The following is a 12,091-nucleotide window of genomic DNA, read 5'->3' as shown; positions in this document are numbered from 1 at the left end:
ATGTATTCACACTGTTGGTGAGTTTAATATTTACATTAATGCTATCTAATCATACATAGCCTTCTGCAATTTGTCCCTCATTCCCCCCCCACTCACCAATATAGTTTTGAGATCTAGCCATGCCACTACATGTGGCTGAAGTGAATTCATTACTTGTAACTGGAATAGTTAATTTACTAATTTGCCACACTTTAGTCATCTTCCTATAGATGGCAATTAAGAAATGCAGAGTTCTTGTGATTTTGAGATTACAAGTGCCCAGCATTGTATCATTCTAATATCTCAATGTAGTTGTATGATCCTTTTGGAATATGAATCCATTTTATTATGTCCTTGCCCTTGATTCCACCCCCATAGTCCAGTTGGTGTCCTCCTGGTCTTGAGTTTGCAAAGCCACAGCCCTGAGGGGAAGAGGAAAGACTTGAGACACTGACTATAGAGGTGGGAGAGAGGCTGAGGGTCCAGGAGTATAACCACGCTCTCAGTTACCCCTGAGACCCCAACACTCCTCTCAGCTGGGCTTCAAAAGAAGAGTCAGAAATCCTTTGTATTTCTGTGGGGTCTGTTGTTATTTCACCTCTTTCATTTCTGATTTTGTTTATTTGGGTCCTCTCTCTTTGTTTCTTGGTGAGCCTGGCTAGAGGTTCATCAATGTTGTTTATCCTTTCAAAGAACCAGCTCTTGGTTTTATTGATCTTGTGTATTGTTTTTTTGGTCTCTATGTCATTCATATGTTTGTATATTTTCAGAAAACAACTCCGAGACCATGTGGATTCTAGCAAGAGAAGAATCGACAGGACTACTCCAGCCATGAAGACAGAAGAGAAGAGTCCAGAGACAGAAGACGCTGATGTGGCCTTCCCATACTAGCAGTTAGCAGCTGTGCATCACTGCAGATTGCCCAGGACCAAACCAGACAGAGTCGGACCTGCATTGCCACCAGTTGTCCACCATCCAGAACTGAAATGTCGGTGCTGACATGTACACATGAGGAACTGTTGGACATTGAAATTGGGTCTCGAGGGAACTGTTGGCCCAGAGGGAAGCTCACTACAGACCGATTCATTTGCCTGTCACCATAACCATTATTGCTTGTCTCATTTTCGGTTCTTGTAAGTGTATTTCTGGTGGCACATGGTCTCACTCATCTGGGGGAGATGGTGAACAACATGGACTGATGGGCAGGAGCGGACCCAGAAACAAGGAGGCATGGATCAGACTGTCGGGCCTCGGAGGGAGGGTAGGGAAGGGTGGGGATGGAGGGAGAGATCAACCAAAGGACTTGTGTGCAGACATATGGGCCCGGCTAGCGGTTGGGGCATGTGTGGGGAGGGGGGTGGGATGGAAATGGGGGGACGGGGACAGATATACCTTGATCAATAAAGAAAAAAAAAAGAAAAGAAAAAAAAAAAAGAAGAGTCAGAGGGAACCCAACTCTTAAAGCCCCAGGCCATTGAAAAAGGAGTCCCACCTTGTCTCCAGGGCCGAGGGTGATGACAGAACCTGCAGCCAGGTCTGGAGGAGCTGAGAGCAGCAGTGACTTATGCCCCATTCATCTGAGCCCCTGAGAAAAAATGGCTGGGGGTACGCAGCCTGAGATGGCCTTGCAGAAGCTCCCGTGCCTGGCGTGGTGAAGGAGCACTGGGAAAACTTGCCAGACCCAGAGCAGCCTCGAGGCCAGCAGCCAACCATGGCAGCCAGCAACAGAGGGGCCGCATGTCTTGATGGGCAGACAACAACTGCGGGTCTATTGTCCTCCCCCATGATCTGTGTCAGTCCCAAAAGGTCCTCCAGCCCCATGAAAGGGGAGAGCCCAATCTGCCTGTATTCCTCCCACTGTGGTCTCCAAATGGAAATGGCATTGCACTATGGAAAAGAAAGCTACATTCCTGGTACACGTGGTATGTGTGTAGGGCGGGGGGATTACACCCTCTGCGCCCTCTAAAGAATCTGGGTTTCTAAGATGATAAGCTTTCCAGGTTACCAAACCTCATGTTCAAGAGCTGTTTGGAAATGGGAAGGATCTAGCCTTGGGACTGCTGAGAACTTTGCCAGGATTGTGTCTCTTTTCCTGACTCTCCAGGCCCCTTTGGGACAGCTGGAGAATAAAGAGGTTGGGGGTGGAAACCCCGTCCTTCTTACCCCAAGATTCCGCCAGGCCTTGATGAGGCAGGACTCAGAGGCCCCAGTCAGTCGAAGCTGTAGCTCCTACCCTGGCCCACTCACTATGCAAGAGGGAAAACTGAGGCCCAGAGGAGGCCTGATTTGCCCTGGTCACACAGTCAAGCAGCACCTCACACACACCCTGGCTCACCTCCAGTCATAGCTCCTTCCCCAGTCTGGCTGCCTCCACCCTCTGCTGAAGTCGGCTGGGAATGTGCTCCCCACTGCCCAGGCAGTCATGGCTGGCTCCCCTGGCCCAGGCCGCTCACTGCCGAAGGTTGCCATCCATTTTCTGTCCACCTCATTTGTCTGAAAACCATGAAGAAAAATCACTCCCGTCTCTCTGCCTCAGCTGCCACTGTGATATATGGCCTCCATCAGAGCCCCCTCCCCCTGTTGGCACCCTCCTTCTCCCCAGAACTCCCCAAGGCTGGGGTCAGGGAGATGGAGTGATACTGAGCCAGCTAACAGGGTGCACTTTCATAGACATTCAGGAGATTATGCCTCTGCCTTGTCTTTGTGGAGGGAAGGCAGTGTAGACATTACTGATCATTGCTGTGTGACCTCTGGCAATTCATGTCACCTCTCTGTATAATAATTCCCGCCCTGCCCCCTCCTCCCTCCCCCCAGAAGCCACACAAGGTCTGTTTACAGATCTTACTTCATTTGCTCTCTCCATCATCTCTGCAGGATACCTGATGAGAATAAATAGAAACCCTACTTTCTGTTTACCCTTCATGCCAAGCCCCATGCTAGGCACTGGGGAACCGTAGCCACTGCACTGCCCTTGAGCCAGACATGCAAAACATGAAAGCACCACCCCAATGTGGAAATACAATAATCAACACTTCCTGCACACAGGGATGCCTAAGATGAGGACGGGGGTGGGGTGTCTCTCTGCTGGAAATGGGGAGGGGGAGAGCAGTGTGTGTGTGCAGCTCAGAGCTGGGTTTTGAGGTTCTGAGGTTAGGAGCATGGGCTCAGGAGTTGGACTGCTTGTACTGGCATCTGCTGTGTGACCCTGGGCAATTTGCCTGGCTTCTCTGAGTCTCCTCTGACTTCTGGAGAGCTGGTAATAGGGATATCTGAGCGGGGCTGTGAGTATCAAGTAGGGCATATACTAGCAAAGTGCTAAGTTTAAGACTTTGTACAGAAAGCTGACATTTTCACAATTTGTAATAAGTGCTAGGAAGTTGCCTAGAGGACAAGGTGGAGGCAAATGGTCTGGACAGAGGGGACAATCAGTACACAGTGTGGACACTGGGAGGTCTGAGTTGCTGGGAGAGGCTGGAGCTTGGGGTGAGTGGCAGGAAATGCAGAGAGAGGAGGCTGATATGGACAGCCTCCAGGGCAATGGGGAGTCATGGAAGAGTCCTGAGCAGGAGAGTGGCAAGGTGAGATTGGACATTAGGAAGATTCCCCTGATGGTGACTGAGGAGGAGATGCTGGAGGGTCAAGCTGGGATTCAAACCCTGGTTTCTCTTCTCAAATGCTCCTGCACATTTCCACTAGGATTTCAAATCCTTTGTAAACCAGAGCCGGGTTTTCCGGTAATCCCCATGCACTGGCCAGGTTCCCATCTCAGATATGTGTTGGGGTAGAAGGAGGGGAGGAATCCAGCTTCCCGGTTGGAGGTCCATGGGGCAGATTCTGGCTGGGGAGGGTGGTGGCCCAGACAGCCCCCAGCTCACCTGACCCTTCCACTGTGGGCTCATCAAGCATTCCTCCCGGCAAGGAGCAAGGAGCGGAGGCCGTCAGGCGTGTCCAAACTGCGCTCCTGGCTGCCTCAATTTCGCATCCTCCAAACAGGCAGACACCGTGAATGGACCGGAAATTAAATGCAAAATCAAAATGCAGCAAATAAATAGATGCAAAATCATTTGGAGCCAGTAATAAGAATCACCTCTGGACTCTGAAGCCTGGAAAGTTCCGCGGGGAGGCTGAGCTGGCCTGGCCCAGAAGGGATGTTAGACCGGGCACCCCTCCCCCCTCCTTCCCTGGCCCCAGCTCTCCTCCACTGACCCACATTTCTGATGATCTCCAAGGTCACCAGTTCAGCTCCTCAGCGTGCAGGCAAGGAAACGGAGGTTTGGAAAGAGAGGTCAGAGAATTAGGGCCCTAAAGTCAGACCTGGATTTTGATCCAGCTCCTCCTTTCTAGCACACAAGACCTTGGGCTGGTGGCCTGATCCTCAGTTTCTTCATCAGACAAATGGGGAGAAGGCCCTCCCCACAGTTTGGGTGGGCAGATTGAAGGTAATACGGGGTGTGGAAGGGTGCCCAGTGTCAAACCGGTAAGAAGTTTTGTTTTGTTTTTTCAATATATTTTATTGATTTTTTTACAGAGAGGAAGAGAGAGGGATAGAGAGTTAGAAACATTGATGAGAGAGAAACATCGATCAGCTGCCTCCTGCACACCCCCTACTGGGGATGTGCCCGCAACCAAGGTACATGCCCTTGACCGGAATCGAACCCGGGACCCTTGAGTCCGCAGGCCGACGCTCTATCCACTGAGCCAAACCGGCTTCGGTAAGAAGTTTTTATGAGTTTATTTGAGCCAAACTGGTGACAATTGCTGGAAAGCAAAAATCTCAACAGATTGAGAAAAAATGCTTTGGGAAATGGCAGTTTTACCACTTATTTTATGTATTAGAATCAAAGGGGAAGATGTAAGGGGGTTACATGAAATCCATTGGTGGTAGATTAGGGAGGCAGGAGAAAGCAAAGCGGGGGAACCTCTTTGCATAAAAAATAAAAGGGATTAAGAAAATAAATAAAATAAAATAAAAGGGATAGATGCATACTTCTTTTACATTGGTGGGTATAGGATAGTTAACAGTTAACACGATAACAATGACAATGAGGGGTTCATATTGAACTTCAACTTCCTCCTCCCCTAACCCCCCTCACTGAAGAGCCTCAGCAACCCGAGTCCCCCAGCTGGGCTCCCTGGTGCTGCAGACTCACTCTTCATTCCCTCAGGGCCCTGACAGCAGAGGGAAAGGTTGCACTAAGCCTGACAGTCACAGCTGCCAGCAGGCACTGTATGGTTTACAGAGCATGTTTCCCCCACCCCCACCTCCACCCCCATCAACTTCACAGACAGGGAAACAGAAACTCAGACCTCGGAGGGGACTGCCCGAGGGTCACGGTCATGTGGTGTTGAGTGTGACAGCAGGGATTAGAATGTCAAATCCCTCTTTGTGTCACTCATTCCTTCAACAAAAGGACAATGAACACCTGCTTGCTGGGTCAGGCTGAGGACTTTGGGGCCTCAAACAGGCCCTGGTCCCACTCGGGGAGTTGCAAGGGTCCCTGGTCTGCAGACTGAGAGCCAAGGCCCACCTGGGCCACCAGGAGCTGGGGGGACAAGAATTAAGGAGCAGAATGAGAGGCAAGAGGAGGAGCCTCTGGCTGGGACCACAGGGCAGCCAAGACAGCAGAGAGAGAAGAAGGGACAGAAAGAAAGGCAATTACACCAGACACATCTTATAAGTACCTACTGCATACCAGGTACTGAGGAGACAGCAGTGAGCAAGACAAAAGCAGGCACGGAACTTACACTGTGGTGGGAGAAAGACATTAAACAATCACCCCGATTTGTAATCATTTCTTACAAATAGGGCTTTAAAGGGAAGGACCAGGTCCTAGGAGTGACACAGGGACATAAGCTGGGCCTGGACAGTCAGGGAGGGCTTTCTGGGGAGGTGGTGCTTGGATTGAGAGCAGGAGGATGAAAAGAGAGGGAAAAAGGCAGGGAGGAAGGGAGGGAGGGAGGGAGGGAGGGAGGAAAGGAGGAGAGACAGAGACAAAAGGAAGGGGGAGAGAGAAGAGACAGAAAGTGGGAAAGGAAGAATCAGAGGAAGAGAGTTTGAGAGAAGGTGATGGGCAAAGAGGAGCCAGAAATGAGACAGTTGGGGAACAACATAGAGAGAAGCTAGCCAGACTCAGCCAGCTGGCCAGACGGACAGAGAGAGAAGGCTGGGGGGAGAAGGGGGGGCGGGTGTAACAGAAAGACAAAGAGCCAGGGAGAAAGGGAGGGTGAGGGGAAAGAGAGACCGCAAATGGCTCCAAGCTCCCCACCCACTGCCGCCTGGACTTTCATCTCTGATACACGAGGAACTTGAGCTCCCCTCGAGGGAAGTGTGGGCGTCCAGGCTGGAGCTGAATAATGCATTTCACGTTCCAGGACTGTTTCATCTTTCCCTTTGTAAACTTGGACTCCAGAGCGGAGCGAGGCTGCAGCCTGGGGGGTGTGAGGTGGGCTGCCGGTGCTGCTGCCAGAGGCAGGGCTGGGACTGGCCGGCCAGGCCTCCCGGGCAGAACAAGGGCCCGAGCCTCCTCCCTCTCCCACACCCTCGGTGAGGGCCTCATCCTGATTTCCAACTGGAATTCAGTTCCTGACAGAGTCAGCATCAACTTGAAGTGCTTGTTGTTAAGTGTTAACTGTTGATGAAGGTGCTGACCATTAACCAGGATATGTTCACTGTTAACTATAGTTGAGTGCTGTCAACCGAGGTGTTTTGTTAAGTAGCATGTTTGCAGGTTGACTAGGGTGTTAACTGTTAATAAAGAGGTTTGCTGTTAACTGGAGTGTTCACTGTTAACGAGGGTGTTCAACAAGTAAGGGGTTTTTAGGTAGGATGTTTGCAGTTAACCAGGGTGAACTAGTTAATGAAGGTGCAGAGCTCACCTCTGGCCCCCAGCTGGTGCCTCCTGGCCACGCAGAGAGAATAGCTGTGGTTGTCAGTCCTCACAGTGGGCCACCCTGGACCAAACGCTCGATGGGCCCTTTATTTAATTCTCTCAATAGCACCATGAGGAAACAGGTTCCTCTACTCACCCCATTTTACAGAGAAAAAGACTGAGGCTCAGAGAACTGGCCTAGGATGTTTGGGGGCAGGGGAAGAGGGCCCTGTGTGAGCCCCTTCTCTTCAACCCCACCCCAGTCCCAGCAGCAATGAGTCCCCACCTTTGCTGCCTCCATGCCTTTCTGGCCCAGAGGAAATGTAGCCCCTGCCTCCAGAGATGACATTGAGATCAGCACAGCTCTCTTCTAATTTGAACAACTGCCCTCACAGCCACAACCCCTCCAACCCTTCCAGGTTCGATGATAGAGGCCTGGGAGCCACCACACCCCAGGATGCACTGGATCCAGCTTCTGCTAGGTCATAAGAGGCGATTGTTCAATTTTCAGAAATTTGAAGAAGTGGTTGTTAAACAAGGGACGACTTAAAATCCGCCATGGTGGGAATAACTTACACCAAGGAAACTGGCAAAGGCTACAAAGCAGGCTTCTCAATGGAGAGTTGGTTTACCAGCACACAACTGACTGCATCCCTTTATCAGACTCCTACCTGAGCCCCAGCACTGTCTGGACTTAGAAAATGTTTTATTTGGCATGTTGAACCAATCCATTGTGTATAAACCTATAGACAATAGGTTTCATTATCTCCTTCAGGGTTGCCAGAGAATATATTCTTTTAATATGTAAAATTAAGTTTTAAAAACTAAATTACTTTGTTTTCTACACGTGGTCTTTTCACGAATTTCTTTACCTTAGGAACAAAACAAAAAAAATTCACATCCACCGCTTAGCATCTCCACCCTAACCTTCCCCCTAGAAAGGCCTATCTTGACCTTCCTTTTAAAGATTTCTAGATTCATAGGATCTTAGAAATGCTGAGTCCCTCAAACTTCAAGTTATAGGGACTTTAGATTCTGGAATCCTGAAAACTTTGACTCCTGGATATTAGACTTGGAGCATCCCAATTAGGGGAGTAACATCTTCTTCAGGGATTTGATTCTAGACTTAGTGGTGAGCAAATATTCCAACCTGGTGTGAACTCCCCTCATAAATCCTCCAGAGACCCCATGCTGGAGGCCACCCATCGCTCAGTGAGCCAGGGATGCAATGAACCTCTGCCTTTTCAATGGAGTAGTAGGTCGATTATGTAAATTAGTAATTATGCAACAATATGTAAAATATTACAGGTTATGTAAATATATAAATTAGCAATTATGTAACTATGTATCTTTAAACCGTGGAATTTTACTCAAGGTGGCATGAGAGATACCTGGAAGGCAGAGCTACATACCATTTCATAGTCTCATGATATATACAGAAGCCACAAGCTTTTCTCTCCTCAATCATAGCTGAAGTTGAATATAGCCTTTAATCATAGTAAATTAAAATAATAGAAATTTGGGATTGGAAGGGACCTGGAAACCAGGCCCTGTTAAATGCTGAAATCTCCCTTACAGCATCCCCCAAAAGTTCATTCAGTCTGTTTGAATTCCTTCAGTGGCAAGGAGCTCACCACCTTGCAAGACAGACCATGTCACTTCTGATCATTTTTAATTAAATTGTTGGAACAGGATGGACCTTCCCATATCTCTGAACATCAACAAACATCGCAAAGCTCCTCCCCTGCAGGAGCTGGGACACAGAGGAACTCAGGCCCTGCCTGGCTGGGGGGCCCTGAAGTGGCAGTGTGGAGGCAGAGATCATGCTCTGGACATTCGGAGAAGGACCACTCACTCTAATGAACCTAATGACCCCATTGACTCCAGCCCAATTTTGCACGTAATGTCTAAGTACTCCCATGATCCATCCACATCTCTTATAGTATAGATAAGAAAATTGGAGCCCTGAGACAGAAGAGACTTCCCAAGGTCAAGGTCACACAAGACCTAAGAGGCAGAGGCAGGATCCAAACCTACATTTTCAGCCTCAAGTCCAGCAGACTCCCTCCCTCCCCCATCCCATTCCTACATCAGGCGCGGTTCCCCAGCCAAGCCTAGACCAGCCCAGAGTCTGGGATCTAAAGCAGAGCCCCCCACCCATCCTCTCAGCGCACCCCCCACCTCCCCATCACTGGGGTTAGGAGGTTGTTAGAGCTGCCTGGCAACCCCCAACCGTGGTGCTTACCCAGGCCACTGAAGGGGTGGACAGCTGGGCTGGGTGATGGGTGGTTTTAATATTTAAACACAGTTTGCCGCTGCACAGCCAAAGGCAAAAGTAGCTGCCTCCTTTTTCTTCTCCTTCCTCTTTTTCCTTCCTCCTCTTTTTTTAAATCTTTAATGTCTCCCGCCAGCCGCCAGTGGGGGAGGCGTTGTTTGAGTGTCATATTTCAAAGGGTTGCCACAGCTGGAGGGATATTCAGAGCATTTCGAGCCAATCCATTGTGTATAAATATATAGATATATATATAGGTTTCATTATCCCCTTCAGGGCTGCCAGAGAATATATTCTTTTAATATGTATAATATATTTGAGCTGCTACATGACTCGCAGCAGGGGAGGGAGGGAGGGTGGCCCGCAATTGACATTTCAGAGGCATTTCCAGGGACAGAGAAACAGCTGACTTTGGGAAAGGGGAGGGCTCCATTCAGGCGAGGTTGGTCTCTGGGGTATGTTGCCAGGAGGGCATGGGGTCTGAAGCCTAATCCTTACCCAGTGCCTGGCCCAGCCCTGATATTTATGAGAACCTTTGAGAATGGTTCATCTGATCCTTTTGCTTATCCACAGCTTTCCATTGTTAAGTGGTCTTCAGCTCTAACAAAGGATTGGGGGGCAACGTTTACTGGATCTGTGGCAGCCACGGGAGCTCGAGGCTGTGTGCTGGTTGTGTGATCATGGGCAAGCTGCTTAAACTCTCTGAATCTTAGTGCCTTTATCTGCCTGCCTCGCAGAGTGAAAGCAGATCATGTATGTGAATATGGAAAGAGAGTGCCAAGTGGGTGCTCACCCTTAGGGATGTGACCCAGTTGTCCAGGGGGGTGGGGGAGTCTTCAGGGAGGGCTTCCCTGCAAAGGTGATGCTTGTGCTGAGACCTAAAAGATGACCCCAGATGAAGAGGGTCAGGGAGAGAGAATGGTCCTTGTACCTCTCAATCTGCCAAAGCAAGGGGATGGGTCCAGAGAGGACTAGGCTGCCCTCAGCTGGCAGATTTAGCTTGGAGCAAGCCCAGGGTCCCCGTGGCCCTCAGGCCTCAGCCTTCAAGGCCTTCACTTCTGCAAGTGCACGGAGCCAAGACTCCAGCCTTGGGGTCCTGTTTTGTTTGCCACATGCTCTTGGTGCTTCCCCCAGCCACTTCCCAGGAAGCTATATAACATCTTGGCAGCTGGGCTTCTTTAGAGATGAAGTCAACATTAAAAGGAGGCTTGTTGCCCTGGCTGAGTGGGTCAGTGGGTTGGAGTGTCGTTCCGCACACCAATAGGTGGCGGATTTGATTCCCATTCAGGGCACATACCCAGGTTGCAGGTGTGATCCCTGGTCAGGGCACATATGGGAAGCAACCGATCGATGTTTCTCTCTCACATTGATGTTCTCTCTCACACTCCCTTCCCCTCTCTCTAAAAATCAGATAAGGATAAAAAAAATTTTTTTAAAGGTGGCTTGTTTCCCTGCATGTCTTGGCATCTCTGACTCTCAGCAGCCGCTGCTCATTTGTCTCTCTCTGGGCCCCTCCTGACTCTCCAGACAGTGGCTCCTTCCTCACTTGGGTCTGGTCGGTCACCTGAAGAGGAAGACAGAGGACACCAGGGACCTAATGGGAACAGGAACCCTAGCTCTGGGGCAGGAGCGCCTACGTATGTCCTCAGACCAGCTGAATCAGCAGCACCTGGGAGCTTCCGTGTCAGAATCATATTTCCCAATGCTCCAGGGCAGTGGTCAGCAAACTGCAGCTCATGAGCCACATGCGGCTCGCGAGCCGCGGTTTGCCGCTCTGTTGACTAATGAGTTTGCCGACCACTGTCCTAGTTCATAGGTTGAAGTTCAACTACTGAGCCATAGTGTTCCTCTTTTAAATGCTTAGGCCAGTGGTCGGCAAACTCATTAGTCAACAGAGCGGCAAACCACTGCTCCAGGGTGATGCTGAGGCAAGGCCAAGTTCAGGAGCCTTAACCCTGGAGTTCAGAACCACGACCCACCACCAAAGGCAGGGGAATATGGAGGGAAGAGGGCTGGACCCTGTTCTGGGATTCCTAAATTTCTGCCAGTAGTTCAATTTATGACCCTCTCAACCTGCTTACCACACACCCTTCCCCATCTCGGTAAAGGATACTTCCAACCACCTAATTTTTTAAGGCATCATCCTGGACTCCTCCCTATCTCCTACCTCTCAACTAACAGCGAGACCTATCACCCCTACTTTCAAATACATCCAGAATCCTTCACGTCCATGGCTACCACCCTGGTCTGAGCTACCAGCATCTTCCCCTGAATTATTGCAACAATTACTATTGTCTGGTCTTCTGACTTCCATGCATGCCCTGCTCCAGCCCATTCTCCACCAGCAGCCAGAAGGATCTTTTAAAAATATGAATTTGATCATTTTCCTTGCCCTATTTCACCCTTTCCACTTGCCTCGCCTCTGCTTGGCTGGCTCCATCTCATCTTTCAGCTCCTGGTTTAAATGCTGCCTCATTAGAGGGCCCTCCCTTGACAGCTCCAGCTAAGAGGAGCCCCCCTCCTCAATTGTTCTTTATCCCTGCCCTTTCTGGGTTTCCCTCACAGCTCTGACCACAATTTGCAATTACTTGTTTCTTTGTTGTTTACTTGTTTTGACAGTCTGTCTCCCCCTCTAAATAGCAAGGTCCCTGGAAACAGGGCCTCCTTTTTCTGCTTATTGCTCTATCCCCAGGACTCAGCACAAAGCATGGCGCACAGCAGGTCCTCATTATGTTTTCCGAAAGAACGGGAGGGTGATATTTAATTGACCCAACTCATCATTTTGACTTAGGCTGCTTAGGTAATGAAAATGCACACTCTTGGTTCAGATGACCATCTCATTATACAAATGAGCAGTGTCCAGGAATGAGTGGTGGTCTCTTCTGGAAGTGGTTGTGCCTGGTCGGTGCAAGGATGGAGTCACTAGGACACTGGCCCAGGTACCTCTTAAGCCTCCAGCCTGAGCTAAATT

The 12,091-nt window shown here is 49.8% G+C and overlaps 1 long non-coding RNA gene across 3 annotated transcripts in view; it reads right to left on the bottom strand.

Annotated features, from left to right (window-relative positions):
* The window catches only part of LOC114234463 (uncharacterized), a 68,341-nt gene that overhangs the window by 28,579 nt on the left and 27,671 nt on the right, over positions 1-12,091 (bottom strand). For all 3 annotated transcript variants that reach the window (XR_008557606.1, XR_008557605.1, XR_008557604.1), the window contains exons 3-4: positions 3,855-3,962; positions 2,315-2,472 (exon numbers count right to left, since the gene is read on the bottom strand). This is a non-coding gene — a long non-coding RNA (uncharacterized LOC114234463). The remainder of the gene's footprint in view (positions 1-2,314; positions 2,473-3,854; positions 3,963-12,091) is intronic.

This window comes from Eptesicus fuscus, chromosome 12, assembly GCF_027574615.1.
Source record: "Eptesicus fuscus isolate TK198812 chromosome 12, DD_ASM_mEF_20220401, whole genome shotgun sequence".
NCBI lineage: Eukaryota > Metazoa > Chordata > Mammalia > Chiroptera > Vespertilionidae > Eptesicus > Eptesicus fuscus.
Note: the sequence above shows the minus strand (reverse complement) of the source record. Positions and strands in the feature narration are given on the sequence as shown.